The following is an 11,404-nucleotide window of genomic DNA, read 5'->3' on the forward strand; positions in this document are numbered from 1 at the left end:
TATTTCTTTCTAGTTTAGAATTTTTTACAAATTAGGAAGAAATTTATAATTTCTATCACGCAAAAATCTAGGCGATATGAATAAAGTTACGCACCCAATAAGACTACTACTGAGATGGATCTTATAGCAAAATGCGTCACGCGTTATAGTTATCTAATGAGACTTTTCAGGTAAAAGGAAAGTCCATGCAATGTTTAGGGTTTTGGGAATTTGAAACATCAATTTCAAATTTTAAATCAAAAGTACTGATTACGCCACCGTCTTGAGAAACCAAACGACCGTATTAGAATGTCTTGTCATCATTAAGGCATATGACGCTAACTGTTGCAGTAGGTAAACTCTAACCATGGTGAAGCTCATCTTTAAAAATCCACTTAAAACCCTACAAACTTTTTCATCGCTTACACAATCTAAAGTTCAAAGCTCTCAAGCTCTCCGATAATCATTTTCGAAAAATTAGAAGTAATGTTTCCTCTCTCAATCTTTTACATTCTATTCGATTATATTTTTCTTGCATCCAATGTCTGGAAAGAAAACCACGGCCCTAACTCTTAAGAAATATATATCGCCCAAGCCAAACACATCTCACGATGAATCTGAGAAAGTTCATTCCAACAGCCCTTTGTCAGAACAATATGTACTCAACTCTATGGCCAAGGATTCTGAAGGAACTAGTTCAAGCCAAAGGGTTGAGATGGAGAAGAAATAAAAAGAAGAGTCACAACCAGTTGTAATCAATGGTGGAAGTAAAAGTGCACAAAACATACCTAGTCGCTCTGTTAGTCATGGTGTGAGAATCACAGAAAGCGAGGAAAGAACAAGAGAAGAATGAAAAAGAAGAAAAAGAAAAATCTAAAGAAAATGAAAGAAAAGAGAAGAGGAAGAAAAGAAAGAAAAAGAAAGGAAAGGAGAAGAAAGAGGAAGAAAATGCAAGAAGAAAGAAAGAAAAAGTGAAAAAGTAAGAGGAAGAAGAGGAGGAGAGTCGAAAACAGGATGAAACAGGGGCCAAGGCGAGAACAAGCATGAGACATCCACCTTGCCCATTGCCCCTACTGAGTTTAAGAAAGTCGCGACAAAAGCCCAGAGGAAGAACGAAAATATGGCATCTGACATCCTAAAACTTAGGGTCACCGATAGGGGGTTAAGGCCCTTGTTGAAGAAAAGAAAGAAAAAAGGTTGAAGGAGTAGGAAGAGCTCTTCAATGCAACTGAGAAAATAACCTTCTTTGTGGAGAAGGGTAAGCGAAAAAAGGCTACTAAGGAATATTGGGAGGAGATTGAGAAGGAAATGGACACTCTAGTCATTTTGAAGAGGAAGTAGTGAAACCTCCAAAGGGGAGGAAAGTGAATGTGAAGAGGAAATTGTTGAATGACCAAGTCGCCAAAAGGCAAGAAGAGAATAAGAAAGGCCATAGAATGAAGAAGAAGAAGATGACAAAGAAAGCGAGAAGAAAAGGCTCCTTTCAGCAAACGCAGTAGGCAATTCATGGTAGAAAAGGATTTTACCCATTTAAGGGTGTTATGTCAGCATTTCTTGCATCACCCATCAAAGCATTTAGATGGAAAAGGTTTTTAGTCGGGGTGACTGCGATAAGGGCAGACGTTGTGAACTTGTTCTATAAAGGATACGTAAGCGAAGAAAAGCACTACACGATGGTCAAGGGAAAGAAAGTTGATTTTAAACCAAACGCAATAAACAGGTTCTATAGGCTAGAGGACAATGAGATTTAGCAGACAATTTTCAAGAACCCAACAGAATAAGACGTGCAAGATGCATTGACAAGAGTTGCTTGGCCTGGGACAAAGTGGGAGAGAACACCAACAGGGAAATACCAACTCTTCCCACATAAATTGAACATTGAGGCCAATATTTGGTTGGTTTTTACCAAGAAGACGATCATGCCTACATGCCACGATAGCACCATTTCAATGGACAAGATCATGCATATATATTGCATTGTAGAAGAGATATTGGTCACCTCGCGCGAGCTAATTTGTGAACATATCATTACATGGGTCAAGCATCCTTGCAGCTCGAGGCCCTTTCCACATTTGACTGAAAAGCTCTGTTTAAAGGCGTGTCCGATGTTTAGAAAAATTCCCTCAAACTACGATAAAATACAGAATTTGTACAGCACCTAGCGTTCGCCGCATAATCAATCTCCACAAAAACAAGGCGAAGAAAAAAAAATGCCTAAAGACCAAGGAAGAAAGACAAACAAAGGTAACTAGTTAATGAAGTGGAGACAGAAGATCAAGAAGAAGAAGAAGAAGAGAGGGATGATACACAGGTCCCACTAAAGCAAAAGAGAAAATGCGAGGAGGAGGCTTCAAGTTCAAAGAAATAGATAAGACCTGAAGTCAAGGATTCTAGGGACCCTTTGTCTCTCGCATTGACCAATGTGCCCGAAGACCAAACACATAAAAAGACCATCTCGACCCCAAAATCCAAAACTACTAAGGCCAAGAACATAAGTTTACTATCTAGAATGTCACCACCACCACTTCCTTCAAATAAAAAACAAACTCCCTCAACAACCAAAACCAAATTGCCTATCCTTCCCGCAAAATCCAAACTCATACCTCCTTAGTGTGCAAGAGGACACTCCTCAAACTCTTGCAGCAACCTTGCTCAATCCAATCATAACTCAACAATAAAGACTCATATAATTGTTGGGTTTTATGTCCTAAAACTCGTAGATAGTAAATATAATAAATTGATCGTCATAATAAAGTGTTTTATTATTATAATTTCAATAAGTGTTATTGGTTATATTATTAGTTTTGTCTTAATAACCTAAATCCAACAAACTAACATCCTAAGCTGTTTGATGAGTCTTGAACAATATGTAGACACATACGGGGATTAATGTTCAAGATTAGCTTAAAGGGTCTATAGTATAGGGTTAAAGTTGGGTACCTTATCCTGTTAACACTATGGATACGGCTCACTTTGTATTTGATACAAACACATTGATCCAATGCGTTCATGTATGCGACATGCGAGTGAGGGTATCCTATGCAATGAGTTTGCATAAAACTGGACCACAAAATAGTAATCACTAGATGTAACTCCGTTAACTAGTTGGATTTCTATTTCATTAGGATGACCTAGGTCATGACTTAGTCTTAATCCTGAGTGTATTATGAACTCTTGTTTACGAGGGATCGTCCTTTGATTTGTACAGGTGAGAGTAGCCAAATTGTCGACTCAATATGCTTATCATTGTGGGGACAAGATCGAGTGGGGAGCTGGGAACATAATCACACAAGATGGAATTCACTCCTTCCCACCTTTAGGGTAAGTAGATAAGTGTTCCCTTAAATGGTGTCTCCGGGACTTGAACAAAGGGTCCTACCCTCTCTATGGCACGAGAGGGGTTTCTGTTTAGTGGTTGGACCATAAACAGGTTGTTCATTAGAGGAGCATTGGTATTTAAGGACTAGAAGTAACCCAAGGATAAAACGGTAATTTGACCTAGCTGGTTTTACGAACACTTGTGAAGGACTAACTTACTTGTATTGGTCTATATCCGTGGACACAGAAATATATCTATAGTGAGTTCAGCTATGAGTCTTTAGTGGAATGTACACACAGTTAACGAATATTGATTAATGTGGTTAATGAGTTTAGCCAATTAATCTTATATCGTTGTAGCTTCTGATCTGTAGGTCCATTAGGTCCCCTTCCTAGCTCATAAAGAGTAATGAGATTTATTTATATTGGTTGTAATTTGAAATGTTCAAATTTACTTTGGGAATTAATATAATGTATATTGATACATTATAATATAAAGTTTATATTTTAATTAGGCTTTATTATATAAATTTAATTTTGGATATGATTCAAAATGAAATTACGAGAGAATAAAATATTTGAATAAGTTCAAATATTAGTTTAATGTGACTTAGATTCATATTGAAACTATAAGTTAAAATTTAATGTGTATTTGAATATGATACATATTAAAACTATAGGTTATGAGAGAAATTTATATTTGAATATGATTCAAATTATGGATTAAATTAAATATAAGATATTTAATTTAGAAATTAATTAATTGTAGAATTAATTAATAGTTTAGTTTGATTTGATTTGATTAAATTTGATTTAATTAAATAAATTAAATTAAAACTATAGTTTATGCGAGAGATATTCATTTAAATATGATTTAAATGAAAGTATTAATTAAATATGATTTGATTAATTATTAAATTAATTAATTAATTTAATTAAATAATTAATTAATTTAATATATATTAATTTAATAATTATTATTAAGTTAATAGGGAACGTTGGTAGTTTTCCCACGTTCCGATTTATTATCTCCAACCTCCCACTTCTTCCGTCTGAATAAGTGGGAATACTTTGCGTAACAAAAATGGAGGTGAGTTCTGTGAAGATGAAGACTCTCAGTTCTCTCTGAAAAAATTGTCTCTAAGAAAAATTCCCTTATTCCAATTTTGGTTTCCACAAACCATCTCAATCAGAGAATAGGAAGGTTTCCAAGTGGTGGTGCTCAAATTGGTGATTGGTAGATTCAGAGTCGTCAACGAGCGTAAGTTTTCTTATCTGTATTTTTCTTCAAAGCATGTTTAACCATAAAAATTGTTTTTGTATTTTTTGCCAATGTATTGGTATTTTGAAGGTTCCAATTAAAATTGGGTTTCTGTAATTCTTCCGCTGTAAAGGGTTTCCATCCCTTCAATAATAGGTCTAACACATGAATTACTTGTAGGTTTAATTAGTGAACAAAAGAGCTTTTGCAACTTTACCATGTTTTTGCAACTTGTGAGTTAACTAGAGTTCCATTTTTATTCCTATGTGCTTTAGTACCTAATACGACCAATGTCCCTCACGATAAGTCAAATATTTGATAATTTACTCACTGATACCAATTTTTGTTGCAAGTTCCACACCTTAACATGCATTTCCTAAACGAATAAGAACTTTAAAATGCATATAACTCTACAACTTTAAGAATAAAAACTTACCAAAGCAACAAGTCAAATATTTGATAATTCACTACACATCAATATTTGTTCCAACTTCTGCAACTGTAATAATACAATAGGAGGTATTTCCAAAACCAACAAAAACTAACAATAAAAACTTAAAAATGCATAAACTCCATGGTGTCTCCCTTCCTCCAATCATAAACCAACAACATATAAGTAGCTTTTCCAAAACAACAAATCAAATATTTGATAATCCATTATGATATTTGTTCCAATTTCCACAACTTTAATAATACAATAACATGCATTTCCAAAACCAACAAAAACTAACAACAAGAACTTTAAAATGCATAAACTCCACAATGGCCCCACCATAAACCAACAACATATAAATAGTTTTTTTTCCTTTTCGAAGAACATCAAGAATAAAATCTCCTCAAAAATGTTGGAGAAGAGAAAGGAAAGAGAACCAAGAGAGCTTGTGAAACTTGAATTCCTACTCGAGAGAAGATATTAAACCAAGAAACAAAATAAAGCAAAAAAAAAGGACTAAAAAAGATTGGTGTTGAGAAAGGGAAAAGTTTCAAAGAGAACAAGGAAGAAAGTAGAGAAGAGATGAATTTTAAATCCCTTAGTAGAAAAACACAACACAAAAGACATAAAAACAAATAAAGAAACAACAAATACAACAACAATAAATAAATAATTAAACGAAGACTTAGACCGTCACATAGATACCACAACAATAAAGAAACAACAGCCATGTAAACTGAAGCAGCCACGGAAAGTGACATACATACATTCTATATTATATTTAACCCTCACAATCACACATCTCCATTGTGTACACATGCCTTTTTTTTTTTTTTTTTTTAATAATCGTTTTTTCTTCCAATTTAATTTTACATTTTACATTTACCGTCTCTTTTTACGCCTCACACCTAATTGCAGCTAACATTAACATGTATTTAAAAACCCTACGATAACAACATAAAAGCCCCCCCATCTATACCTCACACAAAATCTTCACCATATAATGAGAAAATCGGGTGAATATGAACTAGAACCCTCTTTCTTTCTTGCCCCCAGATGTACTTTCAAAATTAAATTATCAGAAGCACTTCGAAGGATATTATTTTTTTTCCTTATTTCGTTACTTTTTCTTTAACCTTTTTTTCTCTTCAAATTTGGCATGGTCACAAATTACAATTGAATGGAATTCGTTAAAATGTGGTAGTAAGTATGATTCACTCCATAAATTTTCTTTCAACTGGATCGTACTTTCGAAAATCATACTTTAAAAAAGAATGAAATAACTGGATGCACTTCTTTTCTTGAAGAATGAAGATGATTATTGGAAGCACTAAAATCATCAAATTTGTTGGGTTTTGTGAGACCTTGATCACAAGCTTCCTTTACAATATGAGATTCTACGCGGTGAAGGCCTATGCAATAAGGAGTACTATGCGACAAGAAAGGAGACTGCATTTGGGGCCCTTGTTGTAATACTAGCTTACTTCACCAAGAAGAAATGACGTTATTGCTTACATAAGTAAGACGATGATTGATTTGACCTCATTGTCCAAATCTGAATCCAAGATAAGGATATGGCAAAGACACGTGGTGTTTTAGTATTGGGCCTCACTGCAGGCAGAAATATTCCCATATGGGAAACTTCACTAGAAAAGCCTATAAATAAAGAAATTTCGATCATTTTGGAGTTGTTATTCACCCTGAGCTCCCTTAAGAAAAAAATTAAAAGACTTTCGAGGTGCTCATGGATTCAACACACGACAACATCTAACAAAGATTGGAAGAAAATACAAGGAAACTTCTGGGTAAAGAACCAGGCGAAGGAGTCAGTTGATCATTATTGCGAGTAGTTCCTCTTACCCTAATGTTTAATTCCTAGAATATAAAAAGGGTTTCTAAAATGCGTTTAAAATCCTTTATATGTACATATTCGTTTAAAGCAATAAAACATATGATTTTTCTTATGACTTTTGACTTTTAAAACGTCTACGTCTATTGTGAAAATAAAAGTGCTTTTAGTAGAAGGAATGTTTTGAAAGCATTTTTTTTGTCTTGTCATGAATGTTGGGAATGTCATTATTGAAACTATCGTTAGAAGTAATGATTTCTGAAAAATGTGTAAAATTTCTACTTATCTTTGTTGTGTGACCTGGGATAAGATGTTAGAAGCATTTTTTTTAGTCTTGTCATGAACTATCCTTGTACCCTATGCAACATTACATCTTATCTTTGTTGTGTGACCTGGGATAAGATGTTATATTCATGTTTCTTTCATGAGATGCCTCATACTTGTTGTGTGATCTGGTATGGCACCCTTTGCTTACTGTGTGATCTGGCATTGGAAGATACATTATACGTGATGGATTTGATGGGACTTGCTGAATGCATTAAGACTACTCCACATAGCTGCAACTCAGTAAAAGAGCGGTAAACGCTTGAGTTGATAAAGGGTACAAAGATGTAATTAACTATATAGAATGATTCTACATGATGACGATTCGATGAATTTAATAAACATGTTCTATGCGATATGAACTTAATGTGTGAGTTTAGGAAGACCAACAAATAGGTCAAATTCAAACTTTGAGGAAAGGGTTGGTTTTCCAAAGACTTGCTTCGAATGCGGTCAACCAGGACATTTTGTTAGATATTTTCACAATTTGGAAATTCAATGCAACCCACAGACCGTGTCACAATCAGTCAACTAGCCTTACTGTCCAAATAAAACCGAAGTCAGGCCTAGAGGAGTCAAAGGACCTAGGAGGCCCAAGTCGCAAAGAAAAATCTGTGTTATGACTTAGAGTGAGGCAAGAAGTAGCCCTCATATGGTTTCAGGTTCTTGATGATTTATAATTCTTCTACTTTTGTGTTATTTGACTCTATAGCTACCCTACTCTTTTATTTCTCTATCGCAAGCTAAATCCTTAGATTACAAGGTAGAATCTTTAGAGAGTGAACTATTGATTAGCACACCTTCAAGTGAAGTACATCTAGAACTAGTGTGTAAGAATTGTGAAGTAAAGATTGAGGATATCGCAATGAAGGTTGATTTGATTTTATTCGAGCTCGACGAGTTGGATGTAATCTTGGAAATGTATTTTCTTACAAAGTACCATGTGATATTGGATTGTTCTAATAAGGAGGTAGTATTGAGAGATCTCAAAAAGTTTGAAGTCAAATTCAGGGTTGATAAGAAAGTTGAACTAGCAGGCATCATATCGGTACTTAAGGCGAGAAGGTTAATGAAGAAAGGGAATACCACCTACTTAGAACACGTGGTAGATACTCAAACGTCAAAAAGTGATCCAAGTAGAGTGCCTATAGTTTGCGAGTACTTGGATGTTTTCCTAGAAGAATTGGGTGGGTTGCCACTAAGGAGAGAAGTTAAATTCACGATTGAATTTGTGCCTGGGACTACACCAATTTCTTAAGCCCCTTATCACATGACACCAAGCGAACTGAAGGAATTCAAAGATCGGTTGAAAGAGATGCTAGAAAAAGGTTAAATTGGCCTCAGTACATCACCATGGGGAGCCTCTGTTTTGTTTGTGAAAAAATGTATGGATCAATGAGATTGTACATTTGACTACTGATAACTGAACAAAGTAACAATTAAAAACAAGTACCATTTACCATAAATATATGATCTCTTTGATCAACTGAAAGAGGCCTCGGTATTCTCCAAAATAGGCTTGCTTTCCAGCTACCACCAACCGAGGATTAAGGAGTCTAATGTACCTAAGACAACCTTCAGAACGTGTTATGGACAATATGAGTTCTTGGTGTGCCTTTCGGACTGACCAATGTCCCGGTAGCTTTCATGGATTTAATGAACAAAGTGTTTCATTGCTACTTAGATCAATTTGTCATTGTCTTCATCGTTGATATTTCAATCTACTCCCCCAACACGAAAAGACATATGGATCACTTAAGGATTGTGCTGACCTTACAAGAAGAAAAACTATTTGCAAAGTTCGAGAAATGTGAGTTCTTGTTGAACCAAGTAGTATTCCTTGGATATGTTATATCTTTGAAAGGGTTAAAGGTGGATCGCAAAAAGTAGAGGTGACTAGAACTTGGGAAGGCCTCAAAATGGTTTTCGAAGTAAGAAGCTCTCTTGTCTTGGTAGGATACTATAGACATTTTATGGAAGGAATTTCCAAACTAGCTCTTCCTTTGATAGCTCTTACCAAGAAAGCAATGAAGTTTAAATGGTCACACAAGTGAGAGAGGAGTTTTTAAGAATTAAAACGCTGAGTTACTACTACCCCATCCTCACATTACTGACACTCGAGAAGGAATTCAAAATATTTTATGATGCATTTCACCAAGGCTTGGGATGTTTTATGATGCATGAGGGAAAAGTGATAGCCTATGCATCCAGACAACTGAAATTACATTAATGCAATTACCCAATGCATGATTTAGAACTAGTATCCATTATCCATGCGTTGAAGATCTAGCGACATTGCCTAATTGGAGAAAAGTATAGCATCTTCACTAATCACAAGAGCCTGAAATATTTTTTGACAAAAAAGAATTAAATTTAAGACAGGGGCGTTGGATGGAACTTATTAAAGATTATGACTGCACTAACACAAACCATCCTGAGAAGGACAATGTAATAGTGGTTGCGTTGAGTAGAAAGAGCCCCAAATAAAAGAATGGGGGGAGAATAGCCTAGCTAAGGGAATTAAAAGGCTTCTAGGCTATTCTAAACGTAGGGACAATGGGAAATTTGTTGACACTCTTTTAGGTTAAGCCCACCCTTAAGGTGGAAATTATTAGACCATAACCTGAAAATCATATGTTAAGAAAGATTGCGGAAGAAGTGCGATGTGGTAGACGATCAGACTACATGTTTAGGAGTAATGGAACATTGCTAAAAGAAAAGAGATTACACGTCCCACATATTAAGGCATTAAAGGACAATATATTGGAGGAAGCTTATAGCTCGACCTATGCGATTCATCTTGGAAGTACTATGCAAGTTGTCTTGAATCCATAATGTCTTCTACGTATCTATGTTGAGGAAGTATGTGCTTGATCCCTCACATAACCTTCAATATCAACCCCTGGAAGTACAAGAGAATCTAGCCTATAAAGAAATACCTTACACGTGTTGGACAGAAAAGAACAAGTACTGAGGACAAAAACAATTCCCATGGTTAAAATTTTATGGAGCAATCACGGCGTCGAAGATGCCACTTGGGAGAATGAAGTGCTAAGGAAGTCAAGGTACCTACAACTATTCACATGAAACTTATCGAATTTCGAGGATGAAATTCAAATAAGGAGGTAGTAGTTATGAGATCCTAATAAAAAACTGTCTTTATGCGATGAGATTTTACGTGGCGAAGGCCTATGCAATAAGGAGTACTGTGCAATAAGAAAAGAGACTGTATAACAATTTTTTTTGAAGAATTTGAATGTAACAAAGACTAACAACGATATAAACTATATTAGTAATAGATTTCTATTAGTGGTTAATTTATCCTTAATAGATTGTTATATAATCTAATAGTGATATAGTTTATCATCAATAGATTTTGAAAGTTTGATATCAATTTTGTTATTTTGGTAAATTCTTTTGCGTTATGTTATATCTGTCAATATTGAACTTCGTATATATATGCAATTGCTCCATAAAACAAATATTGTGTCGTTGAAACTCTTTATGACGTAAATTATGCGTCGTTAAAACTCATTTTTCTAGGATATATACGTCCAACTGCTCCATAAATTATAATAAATGTTGTGTTATACTATCAACCTTACAGTTTCATTTCTTCCTCATATTGAAGGCTTTTTAATGAACGCCACTAAATAGGCTAGTTCAATTGATATAATATATATATATATATATATATATATATAGAGAGAGAGAGAGAGAGAGAGAGAGAGAGAGAGAGAGAGAGGAGGGGTACATACAATTATCAACTTTAAAGTTAAAAATCATATCATCCCTATATTACCAAAATAATAATAAAAGAAAAAAAAATGCCACTCTTTTGTAGATCCAAAAGAGAGTTTATGGTAAATGTAAAGTCCTCGGTGATTTATAATTATTAGTTAGTCACTAAATACTCACAAATATAGCCTACTTTAAATAAAATATTTTTCAAATAAATGAATTAGAAAATTATAAAAACAACGACCCAGTTACTTAATTAGAAATAATAGATCCATGATTATCATCACTGCTATTAAGTCAATCAATGATTGCAAATTATTTTTCTTAAAAAACGCCAATTTTGCTGAGGAAAAAAAAAAAGACTTGAAATTACTTTAGATTCAAATTTAAAATTCGAACTAATTCAAATAATATACAATTTAGTTAGAGGTGTTTTAAATGTTAGATATTCAAATCCGTAATATTTGAATTAAAACAACTGTAGGGATGGACAAATAAC

Source organism: Cucumis melo, chromosome 10 (assembly GCF_025177605.1).
Source record: "Cucumis melo cultivar AY chromosome 10, USDA_Cmelo_AY_1.0, whole genome shotgun sequence".
NCBI lineage: Eukaryota > Viridiplantae > Streptophyta > Magnoliopsida > Cucurbitales > Cucurbitaceae > Cucumis > Cucumis melo.